Raw genomic sequence first — 22,029 nt, 5'->3', positions numbered from 1 at the left:
GCTGGGATGGAGCTGGGTAGTGAAATATTCATCACCTCAAAATAGTGTGAAATTTCAAACTTATAAGTTGTTTATTCCTGGAATTTTCCATTTAATACTTTTGGACTACAATTCAACAGTGAATAACTGAAACTATAGAAAGTGAAGCTAAAGATGGGGTGGGGTACTATATGATATTTGAAAATATGTGTGCATATTTGAGTGATATTAGGCTAAAGAATTACTTTTAGATGAATGAGAACCAATCAATAGGAGAAGAAAAAAGATCATGGTGAAGTAATCCCTGTTTACCTAAAGTTCCCATGTAAAATTAATATGCAACACAAAACCGAGACATTATGTACATTCTTCTATGAGCCAGATTAAGTGTGTTTATTTGATTAAGCACTGAACTGTCTTCTTAAATTTGCACCCCTCCCTGCTTTTACATTCTGTTTACTGTTTCAGTGGTCATCTGACCAAAACCTCAGAAAGCAGAAGTAATTTTGACCTGTTTCCTTTTACTGATTCAGTAGTGTTCTTGGGAAGGTGCTGGCACAGCATGGGATACACCCTCAGCTATACTGTGGGTTTATGAGTTGCAGCTATTGTTCCAGAATCAGTGATAAGTTTCTACTTCATGCACTCAATAATAGTTCAACTTTGTGACATATGCTACAATTTAATCTAGAACAATTTTCCCTCTATATCCCTCCCACTTTTTTTTTTTTTTTTTTTTGACAGACGTATTGAGAGCCAGTATTAAAGTACTGGGACTAAGCTTCCCAGTGTCTTCTGCCTGGCACTAACTCCAATTTTCCTATAGGGGTGGACCCTGGTGTCTTGGCCCTGCCCATTCCCAGCACCAATTACCAACTACAATTCCCAGATGCCTCTACGCTCCAGACCCGTCAAACAGGGTTTCCCAGCAGCCTCACCCGTGAAAAGCTAGAAGAGGCTACTAAGGTCACGCAGCACCTTCCTCCCACCCCTATATCACATGTCCAGGCCCAGCCAATGAGAGCTGGGAGGAGGAAAGGCAACACCAGCCTGTCTCTCCCCCCACACACACACACTTCAGGGCTCGGGGGCGGGGCGAGCGTGGAGGGGGCGGAGAGGGGCTTCAGAGCCTAGCAGCCTGGCAACTCCGGTGGCTCCTTGAGCCTGAGGTGGGTTCGCGTTCTCAGCTGGCCTGGCAAGGGGCCGGGGCGTTGCGGGGAGTCTATAGTAGGAAGTAGGGACTACCTGCGCGGGCGAGTCGCTAGGGGCCTGGCTGCCCCCACGGGGGTGGGGGTGGGGTACTCGGGAGTGCCTGGACTATTTCAGCGAGGTAGGGCTGAGGCCTTGGGAGCCGCCGGCAGGTGCCTTCCTCTGGCTTTCAAGTTCTCCTTGCCCGAGGTCCCCAGGTAGCGGCTGGCGAAGGTTGGGACAGAATCAAGGAGGGCTGAGGTTCGTCGAAACTATTGCCAGTACTTTGCTTCCCTGTCTCAGGGCGGCGAGCCTGCAGGACAACCGCCCTGCCCTGCCTTCCTAGCGACCGCTCCTTGCCCTGGCCCTGACTACCAGGCGGACACCGGCCTCATTCCCCCTGGAACTGCCGAGTGGGGGCATCCTGGCACTGGCTACAAACCCTTCTTTATCGCTCTAGGCCAGTGTTTTTTGTGTCATACACGGGGTTATCTGTTTTTGCAACAGTGAGAGAATATCTAAGAAGGAACGGTTAGTTCCCGATATGCAGTCGGAAGTGTGAACAGTCACTAGCAAGGGCTCTTGGCTTGGTTGCCTCCATTAACTGTCTTTTGAGCTCAAGAAGTGAAAACTAATTTTAGTATTTGCCTAAGTGAATCTCCTGCGAAAAATGTATTACAGGCTTGATGGACGCGTTTGAGGTATGAAACAAATGGGTTGTAGGGGTGTCTGAACCAGATCTTCGAAAGAGTGGAATCGGAGCATTTTAGAACTGACATTCAGTTGTTTCCTGAATGGGGGAACTGAGGCCCAGAAGAGGTTAATGTGACATGGGCTTTAGGCAACCTGATGGCAAAACTGATGTGACAAGCCAAGTCTCTGGGGGGTTTCTCGGTGTCTGTCTAGTCTGGGTTCCTCCTATCAGTTCTGTTCATTGTGAAGTATCCACTTTAGAGTACTAAGACTGAAGTTTTACAACAGGTCAACCCCTTTTTAATTTTCTTTAAAACCAGTTTACTAACCTACTTTTCATCCATCACATATGCTTGGAAGGATCTGTGTATTTATCATATTTGACTTAAAAGGACTTTTGGCATTTTACAGGATCAGATCTAGCTTTTAGGAGATCCCATACATTGGAAGAGATTCAAACTGGTGGCCCTGTCCATATAGCAGGCTTGTGAAGTGTTCAAAAGTAGCTAACAATTATGTGGGATTATAGATTCTAGTACTCTCATTAAATGATTGGTCTCCTTAAAGTTCTTATATTTCTCAACTTTACCTATGGTGTACCTGCAGTGTCTGGCCTAAGCACCAGGACAACAACAGGGAAACACAGTTAAGGTCTTATGGAGTTGAAAAGGGGTGTCAGACAAAGAAAAAAAGCAGTATATGTTTATTAGCAGAGGTAAGTTTTAAAAAAATAAACTTGGAAAGCGTACAATGGCAGTAAAACAAGCTGACACAATTGAGAGTGCCTTTGTCATCACTTTGAATTTCTAGTTTTTAATAGTTGTTACTTCAGTAAAACAAACATATTGAAGATGAAATATATTTGAATCCAAGAGATTCATTCTATGGAGTGATCATTTCTCCGAGTGCCTCTTAGAGAAGTTTATCACAGCTTCATTTTTCATTGTATTTACCCCTTCAGTGGCAAATAGTAATTTAAAACACTTAGAGTGATGGTTTTCAAGTAAATTTCTGTCTCCCTAGTTAGATCACTGTTAAGTACAGAAGTCTCTAGTGAAGTCAGGATTACATAGTAATTTCTTGCCACTGTCTGCTGGACTTTCAGCCACCTTGCACGAGGGTTTCTATTCTTGTGTTTAGGCTTGTACTGTGAACCTATTAACTGAAATGATCATCTCTGTGTGTTGCCTGGTTTGTAGAGATGCTAGTTTACTTTGAAATAGTTCCAGAATAAATAAGCACTGAAGACCTGAGGAACAAGAGCACTCCTTAATAACATGACATTAACAAAAAGTCACTGTAAAAGTCATCTATTCAGTACCACCACTTTTAATATTCAGTATGTTCAGTGTTTTCAAAACAATGTGATTCCTGAAAACTAATGTTATAAAAAAAACTGTCATACTGTTTCAAAATGAGAAGAGGATTAATGAAATGTAGTTGCTATAGAAACCATTGCAAACACATGGTTCTAGATTTATAGAGGATCAAAAATAAAGAGAAAAGCAGAGACTATTAAAGGCTCCCTAGGTGACATTTTTAACCAGTGGCCAGATGATTACAAAGGCTAAAGTTTCTAGTTATTTCTAAAGATTATCCAACTTTACAATAGCATAATGGTGTCATTCATTATTCCTTATTTTTTCATTCTGTTTATGACCTCTTGGAAGTTCTAATTTCCTTATTTCTTGGTTTTTAGTTCATTTATTCCTTTTTGGCAGATATCAGAGGGGCAAGGACTGTCATTTGCCTAGAAAGTATGGACTCAGGATTGAGAAGTCTAGAAGCCATAGTGAATGTGAGCAAGCTTCTTAACTCTGTCTCTGTATCTAAGAAATGAAAACAATGATAGTTTCTCAAAGGGTTGGTGAGAGGGCTCAGTGATTCCTCTACATTTAGTGCTTCACAGGAGTCTTGCACATAGTAAGCATTCAAGGAAAGTTAACTGTTGTTGACTTGCTTGGAACCCCTTTCTGTTATGTTCTGTTTTGTTGTTTTGAAAAAGGCCCTCACAGTATAGCCCAGTCTGGCCTCAAACTCAGGACAATCTTCCTGCCTCAGCCTCTTTTGAATTACATATATGGGCCATCACACCTAGCTTTAGATACTTCTTTTTGTTAAAAATGAGAATAACAATGTTCTAATAAACCTTGGAAATCCAGTAAGTTGAATTTTCTAGACAAAGCTTTGCTTTCTATTATTGGTGTGAGCCTTTAATTGCAGATTGCAGTGGTAGCTGTGTCTGCAAGTCTTGAGGTACTAAATTCCCTTTCTTATGTGAAGTGAAGGTTAACTTGGAGTTGTATTCTGCTTGTTACCACAAACAGTAACAGCAGGAAGGGCCTTCCAGTTCCTATGCTTTGTAGTTAGGAGATGGTCTTTCATTGGCAGAGCTGTCAGTACCTTTTCCACACAGAATACCACAGCAGTCTCATTCCTTTTAAGAATATGGACGCATCTCTGTAGAGAATTGGCATTGTATACAGTGCTTTCTTGCTATTTCTTCCAGAGGACCAAGGAATGTTAAATGAGCCTTATGGTCCATGTGAGGTAGTGGAGAGGTACTTGCATTTGGATTCTAGACACAAATTGAGGTCCCAGTTTCTTGTAGCTGTGTGACTCTGGATAAGTTATTTTAACCTTGTTGCTGGTGGCTCTTCTGTTTGGAAGATGGAGGTAATAAAACCTGCCCTGCTAAACTTCCAAAGACCTAATGGGACTCAAATGTGCATTAGAACCTTTTGTAAACCATACAGCATTATTATGATTGCACTAAAGTATTACATTAGCCATTGATATTTGGATAACTGGTGTTAAGAGGACTGTCTGCCTTCCTGTTCTTGGTTGTTTCCTGACTTAGAGCTGTGGATGTAGCCTTTGCCTCAGCTCCCTCTTTTGTCAGCCTTGATGCATGCAGTATTTCATTGTGATGCTCCTGATGACCTGGAACAATAGTATCCCTTTTGAGTTTCCACTCCATTCATTCCTAAAACAGTAGCACTGTGTAGCCAATAGTTAAATAGCAGTACCAAAGTGACTCCTGTGTCATGGAGTTTTACTCAACTCTAATTCAAGTGTATAGGCATAGAAGGCTTTCCTCTTCCCAGTCAAGACCAGGCCTCAGCTGTTCAGTAGGACTAGAGTGGAGGCCCATGATTCCATGTGAGGATGAAAAGTCATTATGATCTTGTGAAAAGATTCAAAGATGGGATTGTTCCCTAGATCATTGTCACACACCCTATGTGTAAATGACAGGCCCTATTTGTGATTGATAAGGTTGGCGTTCCCTTTGCATGGCACTTGGCTTGGTTTCTCAGTATCTCAAGATGACTCCACAAGGAACTTTGCTATATTTTTATACTTACAGTATTTTTAGTATTGTGGTTTCTTGGCTGGACTTGACAGGTAACCCCTGCATGTTTCAATTTCTTTGTTGTTGTTTTTGTTTTTTATGTAAGAAGGAGTGCTGAGGTCCAAGATGGTTTATACAATGTCTATGAAACTTAACCTGGCCCAGAGCTCCTAGTAGGTATTTTGTAAATATTGTTGACTTTACTCAGAGGAGTGGCAACTTAGATTTGTTTGAGCATGTTGATTTTAATCAGCTTACTGTATGCTCACAGATCATGTTCCTTAACGAGGTTAAGAAGTGGAACCTGTGCCTAGCCCTTTTGCTTGGGTTCTGATAGTGGATCAATCAGAAAAGTCTGAATGAAGCATTGGGAGAGATTTCATGCATGCTTTGCCATCCTTTTCTTCCCAGCTTCTTGAAATTTGGACTCTGTCATGAGTGTAGGCTCATTTTTGTTTTGTTTGCAAATTTGTTTGGGATAGGAAAGGGCTAAGGGAAGTTGAAGGGTAATAATTAAAAATGAAAATAAAATTAACTTGCTTGTAAGATGTTCAGCTCTCATCCCATTGTACATACTTCAATAGCATACTGTGGTGCCCTTTCTTTAGCATGTGATAATTGGTTAGATTTTGATGTCACATCCTTGAAATTTTGGTGAGACAGAAGCACTTTGTTTTCTGAGCCTTGTAATGGAATACACTGGTCCATCAGTATCATCCCTTCCTCTTTGTGGGAGTGACTGGGACAGAGATGAGTTATGAGGACATTCCTAGCATTGGATGGTGGTGCTTTAAATTCCCTTTGTTGACCTTTACATTTCTTTATGGCCCTGAGATTGCTTAGGTGGAGATTTAGAAGAAAAGGGACTTCATTTGATTTCAATATTGCCAAGAAGTGATCCCAGCTTGCCGGGCGGTGGTGGCGCACGCCTTTAATCCCAGCACTCGGGAGGCAGAGCCAGGCGGATCTCTGTGAGTTCGAGGCCAGCCTGGGCTACCAAGTGAGTTCCAGGAAAGGCGCAAAGCTATACAGAGAAACCCTGTCTCGAAAAACCAAAAAAAAAAAAAAGAAGTGATCCCAGCTGTTTTGTTCAACTAAGAACTGTAGGTATATGACAGTAATCCCTGCCTTTGACTCACAGTCTACCTCCTAGTTAGAGCTGTTCAAGGGTAACAACCTGCTGCAAGACCTCAGGAGAGTAGGCCCTTCATACTTGTCTGTGTCACTAGCAGCAACCATATAATTTTAGAGTTTCCTGGTTCTGAGATGTTCCTTGTGCGTGACAGTGGTTGGGGATGTGAGAAAGCACGTGTCTCACCCTCCATCAAAGGGGCTTGTTGGAAATGTCCTCTACCTCAGGGCTTCTTTCTGTAAAGTCTGGTGGCTTTTTAAGTATAAGATGATAGCTTCTTGCTTTTCAGTCTTTCAGCTAAGATCGGGTATAGAGTGGAGACTGAGTCTAGCCCTGCAGGACATTAACAACTAACAACTTGTAACCAACCATCATAAACAATGACAATATCCCTAACTCATTAAACAATCAAAAACCTCCCGTCCCACCTCTTGGGAATGTGGACATTGTTTTCCTAATATTACTTCCGGCTTTCTGGGGGTGAAGACATCTTTAGGGGAATCCTGAAAAGAACATTTTTGGGTTAATTGTCAAGTCCTGAGAGAGTTAGTTGTATCATTTGTCAAGTATCTGCATAATGGGAAAATGTAGGGCTTATCTCAAGTCCTTGCTTGAGTTGTCTATGAATCTGAATCAGCTCAGCTAGCCATTTTGAAATTGACCTGAACAGTTTGTAGTCCAAAGTCAATCTTTCCGTGGTGTTAATCAGCTTAATGGCTTTATCATAGTCCATGTGGAATCATCCCATCATCCTTTTGAAGATTTCAAAGTTGCTGTTAGGCATAGTCATGGTTCCCTGAAGATTTTTTTTTGTGTGTGTGTGCTTCCTCCGTAGTTTGGAGCAATCACAGTCTGATAAATGTCTGTCTCTCAGAACCATGAATGTTCTTCCCTAGAAGAGAAAATTTTCACAGCAATTTCTCCTCACCATTTGTCTTGCCAAACTTTTCCAAACTGACCTTTGCCAATGCTTTCTTGTAACACGATGGTCCTGGCAATTCTTCTCTGAACCAGCAGCAGTAAACCCTTTGTCTCTGGTAGCAGCATCACCGCAGTCACCAACTTGATGATAAGGAGCCAGCAACTCAGATCAGCAGCTGCTGTCTCCATGGTCCCACTGCCACCATTCGTGGCTCCTTCCCAACCAAAGCTTCTCCGTAGCAAGCCTTCTAGGCCGGCCTCAAACTCAGGATCCTCCTGCTTCTGCCTCCTTCAGTAAATCCAAACAGCATGTGCCACCACAAATGGCAATGTGTAGTTCAGTCTGAGCTGGGACCCACAAGGCCACAGGCAAGCGGCTTTTTCATGAATTTGTACTACGAATGTTGGGTGCCAGATGTAGCACAAATCTTAGAAGGTCTTATTAATAAAAATAAACCCAGAACCAGGTATTGGGGTGAATGCTGGAAGATCAGAGAAGCAGAACAAGCCACAGCCACCTCACCTTGCCAGTTCCTCAGCTGATCCTGTTTCCTCAGACTGGAAGCCTCTTAGTCCTCATCCAGAATGAATCTCAGCTGAACTGTGCTGCTCAAAAGCCTAAACGCTTAACCAGGCTCTAGTTCTTAGTCCTCCTGCCTTATATACTTTTCTTCTTTCTGCCATCACTTCCTGGGATTAAAGGCGTGAGTCACCATGCCTGCCTGTTTCCAGTGTGGCCTTGAACTCACAGAGATCTGGATGGATTTCTGCCTCTGAAATGCTAGGATTAAAGACATATGCTACCACTGCCTAACCTCTATGTTTAATATTGTGGCTGTTCTGTTCTCTGACTCCAGATAAGTTTATTAGAGTGCACAATATTTTGGGGAACATAGTATATCACCATAATTCCTCCCAGAGATTCCAATCATTTCTGTGTCATCAAACAATTTCCCTTTGTTGACAAAGATTGCCTGGATGCCCTCAACTCTCAGCAGCTGCTCCTGAGATCTTGTAACTGATGCAGTAAGAACCCCTGCAGAATTTGCATTTTCAGGTGTCCCCTGAGTACCTATTATAGTTGAAGTTTTCCTGTGTCCCACCTGGCCTGTGGTCAGGATAAATCTCTCTCACCAACCAGTCCTGCAGCCGTTTGGACCCAAGTAAGCACACAGAGGCTTATATTAATGAAAACTGTATGGCCATCCAGACTTCTTGCTATCTAGTTCTTATATCTTAACCTATTTCTATTAATCAGTAAGTTGCCACGTGGCTTGTGGCTTACTGGTACTTTACATCTTAATTCTCATGGCTGCGGCTGGGAGCATCTCTCGACTCAGCCTTCCACTTCGCAGAATTCTCCTCTCTGCTTATCCCGCCTATACTATACTTCCTGCCTGGCTACTGGCCAATCAGAGTTTTATTTATCAATCAATCAGAGCAACACATTCACAGCTTACAGAAAGACATTCCCAGCAGCCTATTATGTAAATGAAGTCTGAGATACTTGATAGAATACCTGGTCATACCCTGGTTTCCCAAGTCTTTGAAACACTAACCAATTAAGTGTGCTATATTGAAAAAATAAACAGGCAAAATAAATTTTAACATATTTTGTGTAATGAGTATATATAAAATAGCATCATTTTTACATATAATTACCTTAATAATTAACAAAGCATTGCCCTTTCTTTGTACTCGACTTGAAAATCACTTGTGTATTTTCCTTATAGGACATCTCCATTTCAACTAGCTACATGGTGCATGTTGTAGAGTTGCTTGTGCCAGTTGCTACAGTGTGGGACAGTAGGGTATTGAAAGATACCTTTTGGCTTTGATTTGCTGATGATTTCATCAGGTTGGCTTTTAGTGTCCAACCAGCTGCCCAGTAATAACTTATGTTAATGTTAGCCTTAATCTTTGCCAAGCCTTTAGCCCATTGCTTTTACATAATGTCTCCCTTGAGGGTGAAATAATTAATATAAGTGCCAAGTTTCTTTCAGAAAGGTTAGGTCTACAGCTTTTAGGTGGCAGCGTTAGGATCTGAACCAGGGGATTGTGACTTCAGGATTTACAACTGTGGAGCTCACCTGGCTATGGGGCCTCTTTGTATCAGTGTTAAGAAGGCAGTGCTGGACATGGTTGTGGTGGTGCATACCTGTAATCTCAGTGCTCAGGGGGTTGAGGCAGGAGTTTAAGCTAGCCTTCCCCTTATAGTGAGATCCTGTCTCCAAGAAATAAATCAAGGAAGGAAGGAAGAGATCGGGTGGGGGAGAATAAAGTGAGCTGTTGTGGAATGTGTGTGTGTGTGTGTGTGTGTGTGTGTGTGTGTGTGTGTGTGTGTGTGTAAGTATATTTTCCCTGGCTCTTCAGAGAGGGTGCTAAGTCCCAAAATAGAAATTTCCTCACCTTAGGAATACTGCAGACTGGTGGTTTACTAGGCTGGCTGCTCATTAGAGCTACCTGGGGCATTTTAAATACCCACTGCCTGAGCCCCACTGTAACATGAATCTTAAAAGTTCTTATTTATAAACAAACCCAGAGCCAGGTATTGGGGTGAAGCTGGAAGATCAGAGAAACAGAACAAGCCACAGCTTCCTCACCTCGCCAATTCCTTAGCTGAACTTGTTTCCTCAAACTGGAAGCCTCTGAGTTCTCATCCAAATGAATCTCAGCTGAACTGCTGCTCAAAAGCCTAAAAGCTTAACCAGGCTCTAGTTCCTGGTCCTCACACCTTAAATACCTTTCTGCTTCCTGCCATCACTTCCTGGGATTAAAGGCTCTCGTTACTACACCTGGCTGTTTCCAGTATGGCTTTGAACTCACAGAGATCCCGATGGATCTCTGCCTTAGGAATGCTAGTATTAAAGGTATGTGTGCCACCATTTTGTAGCCTCTATATCTAGTGGCTGTTATGTTCTCTGACCCCAGATAAGTTTATTAGGGTGCACAATATTTTGGGGAACACAATATCACCCCACCCCACCCACAGAACTCCAGGTTTAATTAATCTGGGGTGAGACCAGCATGGGCAATTTGGAAAAGTCGTCTTGTGGTTGCAGGATTATGCAGCTCCACTGAGAGAGTACCTGCTTTAGGATCACTTCTCCAACTACACTGTCAAGAGTCACTGGGACTTCAAGGGCCAGCACAGGTTCTGCCTCAGTGGGTGTTGCATGCAGCAAGAGAGTATAGTACAGTCTTCTCATTTGCAGCCAACTCTTGGGCGATGCCCAGGCTGCTGCTGTGTATGTTATACTTTGATTAGCCAGCGGCACCAAAATCACCTGAGGGGTTTTTGCAGCAGCAGAAATTCCCTGTCTTTGTGCCTGGAGCTTCTGATTCAGCAGGACTGGGCCAGAGCCCAGGATCCATGTTTGAGAAGTTGTGTTGTTTTCATTGTTTCATTATCAAGGATTGAGTTTACCTTCAATTTTGTGCAGATTTGCTGCTAACACACATTTTGGGAGTTATAAACAGAAGTTGAATTTTAACCAACTCCCTTTGTGCTTAGGGTAATGACACATACACTCACATGCCTTCTTTAATTTGTTGACGTAGTGGGCTATTTTAAGATATTTTCTAGTCAAATTGCAGTATTAGCTGATTCGTGCTGTTAGGACAGACCCAATGTGCATATGCTCTTGCCCATTGCTGCATTTGATTGGTAGTATTTTAGTGTCTATATTTGTCACTGAGTTTTGGCCTCAGTTTTCATCTAGTTTAATACTGTGATTAACAATGCTAGCCTTATAAATTGAATTGGGATGTTCCCTTTCTCTCTTTCCTGGAAGTCTGTGTAAGGTTGGAACTTATTCATTTTCTTGAATGTTAATAGAACTCGAGGTAGAGCCATCTGAGTGTTTACCCATTTGCCCTCCCCCTGTATGTCATCATCTCATTAGGTCAGGTAGGTCTCAAACTCACTGTGTAGCAGAGGCTGCCTCCACATTTCAAGTGCTAAGATGACAGGTGTATGCTACCACACTAACCTTTCCCTTTTTCTTGGTTAATTTTACCAAGTTCATTAGTTGTGGACCAGTCTGATATGAATATACTTAATTTGTTATTTTTCAAGTTTTTTTAGTAGTATTTGAGTGGTTGAAACTTTAAATTATTTCAAGATCATATTCATAGAAGATACATTCAGAAAACTCTTGCTTCTATCCCTTTCTCTGGACTTCCACCACAGATAGTCAGCCTTCTTAGTTCTTTTCTTTTGAAAGCTTGAGCAATCACAAACAGATATAGATAGCCCTCTGTTTCTTTCACACACTATTCAGGCTTTACTTTTTCCACTTGAAATCTAGTCCAGATATCTCTCCTTTCTTTATTTTCTCTCTTTGTATTTATTCCATTTGTTGGGTGTTTCAAAATGTAGTTTCATTAGTATAACATTCTGGCATATTATCTTTTTCATTGTAATTCATTTGCTCATCTGGGAGGTTTCTAAAAGTATATTTTTAAAGTCTGAAAATGTTTGCCATCAGTTTTTAATACTAATTCCTAGCTTCATAACTATAGAATGTTGGGTGAATGCTAGTAGCTCTTTTATATTTGCTGGGTTAATCTGGTCTTGGTGATTGACTGCTTTGCTCTGCTTTTTATACTCATCTTTATGTTGTGAATGTCAGTAACTCCTACCTTTTATTATTGAGTAGTATTCCATAGTTCACTAATTGATAACCATTTGGGTTGTTCAGTTTGAGCCTGAACTACGATCAATCATCACAACTTTGTGTGGGTTCATGTTTTCTTTTGCTTTGTGGAAACTGTACTGTGGCAAGACATTGTTAGGTTTTCTATAAATACGGGTTTCAATTTTTTTTGTGTTTTTTTTTTATTTTTTTTATTTTTATTTTTGAGACAGGCATCCCTGGCTGGCCTCAAACTCACTTTGTAGATCAGGCCACCCTTGAACTCACAGAGATCTACCTGCCTCTGACTCCTGAGTTCTAGGATTAAAGCTATACTCCATTATGCCTAGCTTACAAATAGAGTTTTATTTCTTCCTTTTATGTTATACCTACCATTTTTTCTTGTCTTATTGAACTTGTTAGAGTTTCTAAAAATTCCCACTGTATGTGTTCTTGCCTTATTTGAATTGTTGCAAAGCTTTCCATTTTTCACTCTTTTGGTATCAGCTGTAGGTTACCAGAGACAGCATTCCTTCTTTGCTGGACACTTTTTAAAAAATCATGATTTGTTGATGAATTACGTTTATAGATGCCATGTTTTAGATACAGTCTTCAAGAAGATAAAAGGGATAGCTTAACTGACTATATTACAACACCCATGCCTTTTGTTGTTTGTTTTTGGTCTTTTTGGGGATGCCTGCCACCAAGCTCCCAAATAAATCACACATGGAGGCTTATTCTTAATTATGAATGCCCAGCCTTAGCTTGGCTTAGTTTCTAGCCAGCTTTACTTAACTTTAATTATCCCATCTATCTTTTGCCTCTGGGCTTTTCCCATTCTCTTACTTCTGTAAATCTTACTCTTATTCCGTGGCTTGCTGTGTAGCTGGGTAACTGGCCCCTGGAGTTCTCCTCCTCCTCTGGCTGCCAGATCACTCCTCCCAGATTTCTCTGCCTGCCAGCCCTGCTTAGCCTTTCTCCTGCCTTGCTATTGGTCAGTTCTTTATTAGACCATCAGATATTTTACACAGGCACAATAACACAGCTTCACAGAGTTAAACAAATGCAACATAAACAAAAGTAATACAACTTAAAATAATATTCTACAACACGTGCCCATTCACCAATCATCACACCCCAACTTTTATTGTTAATATCAGAATTTGCATCTGGAACCTGGGAATTCTTTTCATCCATCTGAGAAGCAGCCCTTATTGCTTGGTCAAAAGGCATGGAAGTTGTCAGATTCAATAGATATCTTTGTTTTTGAACTGAAATTTCTTCATTCTGTCATTTCCATTCTGTTAACAGTGGTTTTGGTTCCTCTTCATTATCTTCCCTTTTTTTATGTATTGCCTTTTCTTGGGTTATTTCTTTCACATCAATGAGAACTTCTCTTCCAATGATATCAAGGTCTAGAAATATTCAGCACTTTCACTTTGTTCTGTGACAGGAATTAATGGTGGCCTGCATTTATGCCTGGAATAATAGGTAACTGCCCAAGTCGGAAATGACTGTTGTCCATACTCTCTGGGTCACCAAGTCTTTATCTTTATACGTTTTCGAAGATCTTAATTTAGCCAGTCTTTGGGGATTCCTTTGAATACTCTTTTAGTGTGGCAAGCTGCCTATTGGGCAATTGACCATTCCTACTTCTGCTTTTTGCTAGCCTCCAAGGTCAGCTTCCTCTTATATATCAGGATTGTTTAAGATGGATCAAGCCTAGTATTTAGAGCAATTAAGAGATGCCAAGCTGCATTTCCTATGCTCCTCTACAAGAGGGCCAGAAAGCACCACTTCACACTTTTTCTGCCCATTCTGCACTATTCTTTAGAATTAACTTCAGAGACTAGGGTACATTTAAAAAATATCGTCAGTGGTGTCTGTATTTTACTGAGAATTCAGCATTTGGCTCTAGACCATAATCACTGTGAGGCATATGTATTAAGTAGAGTGGGCACTGGTGTTGTAGGAGCATTGTTTCTGGCTTAAAATTTGAGATACAGCTAAGTTTTATAATATATCATCTTGTGTAGCTTTAATCTCTGAAGGCAATTTTGTTTTGAGCCAGGGTGTCACCATACAGCCCTAGCTGGCCTGGGTAGGTAAGGCTGGCCTGGAAATCACAACTATCCTTCTACTCCAGCCTCTCTAAAGGCAATTTCAAAGGACATAGATTTGGTAGAGGGAATCTCCATTTGTTTATTCCCCTTTAAAATGAAGGCTAAGCTTCTTTCTGACAGATTTTTAAATTCTTTATGTGGATAGAATCCCCTTCTAATACTGTGTTATTACCTATTCAAGGAGAGAGCATGATATCCTTTTCATTTGATCATCTGCTGAAAAATGGTTAGTGACTAAGAGGGCTAGGCTCCTCAATTTGACCTATACAATGTTTTGTGGACAAGTTGTTCTTTATATTTGTCAATTGTCACATGAAGTTACTAGTATTACTTGCTAAATGAGGTTGTTGGTGGAAATTAAATGACTTATAATATGCTTAGAACAATGGCTGATAGGGTGGCAGTCAGTAAATGGAAACTATAATCATTGGCCACAAGTAGATGGATTGCTTTTGCTTCACTCATACTGTATCACCTTTGTTATTGTTTCTTTTTCCAAATGATTTTCATTTTCTCATATACTTACTCATTACCTTTGCCACCATCCAATTTGTATTTTCCCACTGTCTCCAAATTAAACTTCTTGAAGACCTATCTCAAGATTTTTCTTGTTGTCGTTTTAAGGATATTTTTTTTTCCATCACAGGCAATTTATTTTGTTCTATTCATTCACAGTTAATACAGAAAATACTTGGAAACATTTCCATATAATGTTTGACACAGAAATCATCAAATAGAAGTATACAATGTTGACAGGAGGCAGTACATTTATAATTTATAACCCCAAATGTATTTATAAATTAGAAATGGAAAAATCTACAAATGAAATTATGAAGGTTCACCAAAGTCATTTAATCTGTCAGTTTCTCATTCATTTTTATGTCTTAATAATATTCTATTGTATGAATAAGCCACATTTTATTTCTCTCCAGTATTTGATAGCTATTTGAGTTGTTTTAACTTTTTTACTATTAGCAACACACTGCTGTAAACCTTCATGTACATGTTTCATAGGTGCACATTTTCAGTAGTTTGAGGATATATTCCTAAGGGTAGAATTGTTGAGTAACAGAGTAACAATGTTTTGCATTTTGACCAACCACCAAACTGTTTTGCCAAAGTGGCACACCATTTTACAATCTCACCAAATCCTTGTTTTTAAGGCTCTGATTTTTGTACAAAAGCATTCAATCATTCTGTCAGACCAAACCAGGAAAAGTAAGCTATAGTTCAGAGCTGTTCTATTCCATTTACTATGCAAAGCCATTCTTGGAATTTGCAACTCTCAGCCCTTTTGAGTATTCTTGCAGTGTTCACTTTTTCCTCCACCACTTTTTTTCTTCTTTCTTTCTGGTTTATTTCTATCTATTACAAATGTATAAAAAATCCTCCATCAACGCTGCTGTTAGCAGCAGAACCTTGAGAAATATACCTTTGGTTTGCCTCAGAAAAGGAACACATATTGCACTGTAAAGTTTATAAAATTGGAGCCAAACATTGTGATAATGTTACAATACCAGTTTTAAGAGTTCAGTGACTAATGGGGAGCCGATGGGATACATGCAGAACTGTGAAAGCGATCTCACTTAGTCAGCTGTACTCGTAGACTGTAAATCTACATTCAGATCTGTGGGAGCCCGTTCTGGGGTTCCTCGTGGCTTTACCCAGCAGGTCCGAATAGAGGATGATCAGGACCACGGGCCTGAGTGCAGGTGTCTGAGATGGCCTGCACTTGGCTGTGCTGGGGGAGGAGGTCTTTTGCTCCACCCCTTGGCGTCTCTATAAAAACCCTGGACCAAAGACAGTCCGGGCCCGTTGGAATAGGTTCCAGGCCCTCTCGAGGCTATCCTTTATTTTCTATCTGTTTATCTCAAGATTCTCCGCTATAAATCCTTCTATCTAATATTTCCTGCTGCTCGCACTCAAGAAAACTCTGGGAAGCTGTGGGGTTGGTGGGTAAACGCCCCACACAGATCATTTGTGAACTAAGACTATCATCTCAGTTTATCTGTTGAGGTCACCCAGGAAACCCTAGAATATACCTTGATTTTTGCAAAAAACAAAATAGGGGAGGTTTTTTTTTCAGCATTTCAGTCCACGAGTAACAGTATCCTAACAGGCAAAGTGTTCTCTCACTGTCAACATAGAATGAACTGCTGCTGGAGGTCAGCTTGGGCTTTAATTTGCATTAGCACTTACATGCATAGTAGTCCAAGTTGTTGACCTCATGACTTTAAAAAGTAACTCTAAAAAAGTAAAATGGCCCTTCTTGGAAGACTAAAGAAAGACATCCAGCCACAGTTGTAAAAAGTCTCATCAAAACAATATACCCTTTTATGAATTACGCCTCAATTAAAAAAAAAAAAAGTAGCCCCAAATAAGAAGCAGCTCTGAAAAAGAAAATATAACTTAAGATATTTGAAAAAAACAAGGTGAATACAGGTTCAAAAATAATTAAGATACATTTTCTTAAGGTTACCTAGAATTAGGCTTTAAAGAATTCTACCATTTCAAGTTTACCACTAGTTACTAGATATCTATTTACAAACAAGATGTTCACTTTTTTTTGTTCCTTTATCAAGAGAAAAATCTACCTTCAGACTATGAGGGTGGTGATGGAGAGGGACTAGTAAACAAGATTCAAACAATCCCATGCAAATATCACATTTTTCAAATGGAAGAACTCCAAACTGCACTAGAAGTTCCAATCACTAAGACACTTTCCATTGAAATGATTTAAGTACAACTACATGGCACCAAGGTTTAGGCCTAATATAGGCCTGACAACCTAGTCCTTGTTTTCTGGAAGAAAGGCCTCAAAAGTCCCACTCAATTCCACATAACAATACTTCAAAGATCAATTAGGTTTTCATTTCCTTAATATTTTTGTTTTTGACTTCTAATCTTAAAGACTAGATTAAAACTTAGCTCATTTCCCAGAAGGCATTGCTTCCCTTTGCTCTATGAAAGAGTCTACCAAGACCTTTTCCTCAAAACCATCTAGCCCCCAGCCTCGAGCCTGTGCTTGTGATGCATCTTTCTCAACATCCTGAAAAGGTAATGTAGGTAAAATATGCTCATAAACATTAAAACTAGTTGTTAGAAAGACGTAACTAGCTTTATAATTTAAGTTTTAAAACATAAATACTTGCAGCTTGATCTGCACTGACAATGATTGTCAGAGCCTAGAATTCAACATTTACAAATTCTCATTCACACACACAAAACACACTATTATCACACAACTTGTGTCTTGAGAGAAGGATATTTTATTTTTATGGATGTTTTGCTTGCTTGCCTGTCTGTCTGAGTGGCAATAATGTGCCTGGTACCTACAGAGGCCAGAAGAGGGCATCAGATACCCTGAAACTCGAGTTACAGATAGTTGTGAGTCACAATGTGTGTGCCCAGAATCAAACTCAGATCCTGAACAGAGAATAATAACACACACACACACACACACACACACACCAGATAGCTATCCCTCCAGCCTCACAAGTTTGAAACTCCCATTGTGGTGCCTAGTAGCTGCCTAGTATATATTTGTTGGCTCTTTTCAACTCTTTGAAAACAAGATTAAGTAATTACATATGCTGAATAAAGAAGGTCTCAGAAATAATCACCCCAATACCACTTCATTATCCTAAGTATCCATATCAATATTTCAGTACTAGTTAATTTAATAACTATTCACTGAATGATTATAGTTGGGAGAAAACTATTACGAATATAACAATATGCTGACATGAACATTTTGTAAACTGTTTATTTCCATATGCTCTCCCCAAAGAAGTCTTAACCCCTAGTACTTCATAATGTGACTTTACATGTAAATAGTGCCATTAGAGATGTAGTTAAAGATGAAGATATGTTAGAAGGGAAGTACCTAGTATCTAGCAAAAAGGGTGCCAATACAGAAGAACACTATAACAAAGCAGAGATATACAGGTAGAAGACTATAATTGAAATGATGCTTCCACAAGCCAATGAATGGCAAGGATTGTAGTCACCACTGACTGCTAGCTAGATGTTTCAGAGGGTTAATATGTGGTGATGTATTGTGCACCCCAATAAAATTTATCTAGGGATCAGAGAACAGAGCCAGCCACTAGATTAGATATAGAGGCCAGAGAGTGGTGGCACACACCCTTAATCCTATCATTTGGGAGACAGAGATCCTTGTGACAGTTCAAGGCCACACTGGGAACAAATCCAGGTGTGGTGGCACACATCTTTAATCCCAGCACTTGAGATCTCATGTCTTTGCTTGGGAAAGACACACACCTTTAATCCCAGGAAGTTATATGGCAGAACACAGAAAGGTATGTAAGACGTGAGGAAACAGGAACTCACGATCTTCAGGCTGAGGATTTCGTAGAGGTAAGAACGTGGCTGGCTTTTTCTGTTTCTCTGATCTTTCAGGTTTCACCCCAATATCTGGCTCTGTTTTTTTTTTTATTAATAAGACCTTTTAAGATTCGTGTTACATTCATGTCTTAGCTGTCACCCTCAGAACTGGGAGAGAATTCCTAGCTGTTATTCTAAGCCATCCATTTTGTGGTTCTTTGTTATAGCAGCCCTAGAAAAGGAATCAGTTGTCCAAATGCTTGGACCAGTGTTGACAAGCTTGAGCTTATGATTAAAGTTGTGGGTTTGCCTACATTATTATCTGTTACCTATTTTCTCAATATTATTTGATTTTTTTAAACTAATTTGCTGTTAGACCAGAAAGAGTATAGGAAAGCCTGGCTACAGGATGCCATTGTGGTTCTTACACATATGTACCAGATATGGGAGACATTCCAAGAATGCTTAGAACAGCACTATTTGTAGTATTGAAACATAGAAACTAATCAAAGGTCCGTGGAGAGAACTCGTGTTATTACTATTCAGCATCAGAAATGAGCAGAGCACTGGGACATGTATTTGTGTCTCTGATGTTCACAGCAACCTGTGTGAGAAAAACAAATAGCAGAAGATTAAGATTGTGGACTCTGTTTCCATAAAAGTTCAGAATGACATTAAAACTAACATAGTATTTGCCAATATATTGCATATGTACAAGATGATAAAGCTATGCATAGCAATTGGAAACATACAAATCCATCCTAGGAAGTACCTTTAAATGGCTGAAGTCCAACATCTCCAAAGTAATGGGGTGCTGTGTGTCCAAAGTGTGCCAGCAACAGAAAACATAGCCCTTGACTTTAGGAAGCTCTAGAAATCTAACAGAAGAAGATCCAAAAGGTCGCTGGGAGGTCCAGTACCGTATGAGCTTTGAAATATTAGAAACACATACAGAATAGAAAGAAGTGAAGTGTGCATATGTGTGAGAGGAACCAGAGAAAAGCTCTTGCTTCTACCTTTGAGTGAAAGCACCTGGAGGAACTGGTTTCAGTGGCCGGTTCCACCCAAGTCCTTTCCTCTCATTTATTTCTACAAATTGCACATGTGCTTTAAAGTACCTTTCTGTTCTGCCCTTCCCCACACCACTAATTCTGGTTGTAAGACTGCCATTATTGCCTAATCTCTGGGCTTTTCTTTGAGGGTCCCTTAGCCTGCAGCTGAGAAGGTTCGTGGAATGTAGTGAAATGTAATGTAAATGTTGAAAAGTGGCATTCTCCATTACTGTAATAGTTATAACTCTTTACTTGTTTTTACTCCTTAGCAATTGTCATTTGAACATTTTGCTTGAAAATGTCTTTTATTTATAAATTTAACATGTATTTTTGGGGAATAATTCTCACTGCAAAAAATAATTCAACAAAAGATTTTGTTTTGTCGTAGAGCATATTAGCTGTGTCCATGAGTATTGGAATTGGCAGGTGGATGGAAACTTGATCTTACTCCTATTTTAAAACTTTGTTTACTGTCAAATATTTGACTGTTACAAGATCCCTTGGTGATTCTAATGGTCTACTTAAATGCTTGCCCTATCACTATGTTGCCTTTGTCCATTAAAAAAAAGTAACCTGATAGTTTTTGACTTTTAAATAGTTTATTTGCCATACCAGTTTCAGCTTATGATATCTAAAGTTACCCTGTTCCATGGCTAACAGCTCATGCCACTAAAGCCAGTCAACTATCCTGAAGATGTGGTATTTGTCATGAGGAGATTAAGAAATAGAGTAAATGGATCTATCCAAAGTCCGTCACTGGCTGTTGGGGACAAAAAAAAAAAATGATTCAGACTGCCTATTTAGCTGCCTCTGAATTGGTTTCAGCCAAAGACCTTTGCAACATTTAAAGCTGTAAAAGTAGATGCTTCTTTGAGCTAACTTCTTATAAATGATGAGAAGAGTGAATTTCAAAGTAAAAAGACAACTTAGCACTTTACAATTTCTATTGTTCTAATTAAACCAGATAACTTTTAGTACTGAGATTTGAAGTAGCCAAGATAAATTGATCTAACACATATGAGTTACATATGTCTATTTGGACATTTAGCCAGTTGCTGAGATTAGATTATCATGTGAGACATCATCTTCATCACTGCATCTATGACTACTCAAGATTGGGCTTATTGATTATTCACATTCCCCCATTGAAGGATGTGAGGAGAGTCATTGGACTCTCACCTGATCTCAACCATTCCCTTCTAGCTGTATACTATTCTGTTCTAATTACAAATGGCTTCCTGGTCAGAAGATAGAGCATGTAGAAGACCGAAGTTTAACTGAAGGGATGAAGTTGCATCCATGCAGCTGTGAAGAAGTTGTCACCTGTGTCAGGGTGAGACTTTTGGGTTGCACAATTGCTTTGGGATCACTCATAAGTAACTCCTCATCCATACTCCATAAGTAAGCCTAATCCACAAGTTAGCTTTTTATCAAATTGTACTTTGGCTTGTTGGTGGTGCCCTATAAAGAGGGGGTAGACAATTATTTGAGTCTTCCTAGGGAAAGAGTTTCCCTCAATACCTGGTGAGGAATGACTTAAGAGTTCATGGAATGCCTCAGTTGGAGGAGGGAACTGGTATGTTATGTCATTTGTTATGGTATCATTTTCATGATCCTCCTCACCTTCAGCTAGGGCAAGTGGTGTGATGCCTGTTTTATGGACAGGGAAGTTCACTCTATGTAATATTGCAGGACTATTATTACTAAGTGATAGAATTGGGATTGCAAATACAAATTTTTGAGTATAGAATTGTCCTTTTTAACCGTGTCACACTGTTTTGAAGTTGGGCATAGTGGTGTCTTTGACAAACTGAAAGGCAGGGTTAATAATTTATTTTGCAGTTTAAAAGGACATGGTTATAGTGGTGTCTTTGACAAACTGAAAGGCAGGGTTAATAATTTATTTTGCAGTTTAAAAGGACATGGTTATTATTTGTTTTGGCTGAGGAAAGTTCATTTGGGAAGAACTTAATAGTTTAAAGCAGGAGGTAGCAGCCTTTTTCAGTAAATGAAATTGTATTGAAATATGTAGTTATTGTGTCACTGTTTTGGTGCTACATTGCCAAGTTGGGTGCTTGCAGCAGAGATGTATGGCTCACAGACCCTGCATAATTACTATCTGGCCCTTTACAGGAACAGTTTACCATCCCTGGTCAAAGGAAAATGGATAAAATGAAACAAACCCCTACTGTTTCACATCATAGTTTATTTTTATATGGGTTGGGGTAGCTCTTCTCCCAAATAAGCAAATGTAGAATCTAAATTGATAGTCACAATGGGCTCAAAATGGCTGAAATGTTGAACAGTCTTTTGTGTTCCACTAGTAGTTTCATTGAAGGCATGATGAGGTCTGTTTTTATTTTCCTGTCTCCTAAGTAGCCCATGGTCAAAGTACTTTACATGTGGGAAGTGTGAATAGTTGGATCTCTCGTAAATTGTGCATTTATTAGCACTCAGATACTGACTAGAGAGTGGTCTTCATTGGGCTTGGTGTTTTCCAAGAGGCTAGGTTTGAAATGAGGGGGAGGAGTTTGAATGAAAAGTTCACTATTTGGTGTAATTAGGAGGGTACAATGGGATTCCTGGTTCCATGGTGGCCCATTTA

General features: G+C 39.9%; 1 protein-coding gene across 9 annotated transcripts in view; it reads left to right on the top strand.

Moving 5' to 3' along the window:
• Window positions 1-999: 999 nt before the first annotated feature.
• Mtm1 (myotubularin 1) overlaps window positions 1,000-22,029 on the top strand; it is a 139,221-nt gene continuing 118,191 nt past the window's right edge. For 7 of the 9 annotated variants that reach the window (XM_076562102.1, XM_076562104.1, XM_076562103.1 and 4 more), the window contains exon 1: window positions 1,038-1,148. The gene's annotated coding sequence lies outside the window, so the exon portion shown is untranslated. Of the gene's footprint in view, window positions 1,149-20,736; window positions 20,758-22,029 lie in introns of those variants that run through there. The other 2 variants (XM_076562100.1, XM_042268953.2) reach the window with 2 other exon arrangements.

The sequence above is a fragment of the Peromyscus maniculatus genome, chromosome X (assembly GCF_049852395.1).
Source record: "Peromyscus maniculatus bairdii isolate BWxNUB_F1_BW_parent chromosome X, HU_Pman_BW_mat_3.1, whole genome shotgun sequence".
NCBI lineage: Eukaryota > Metazoa > Chordata > Mammalia > Rodentia > Cricetidae > Peromyscus > Peromyscus maniculatus.
The sequence above is the reverse complement of the archived record's forward strand: the minus strand, read 5'-3'. Positions and strand labels throughout refer to the sequence as shown.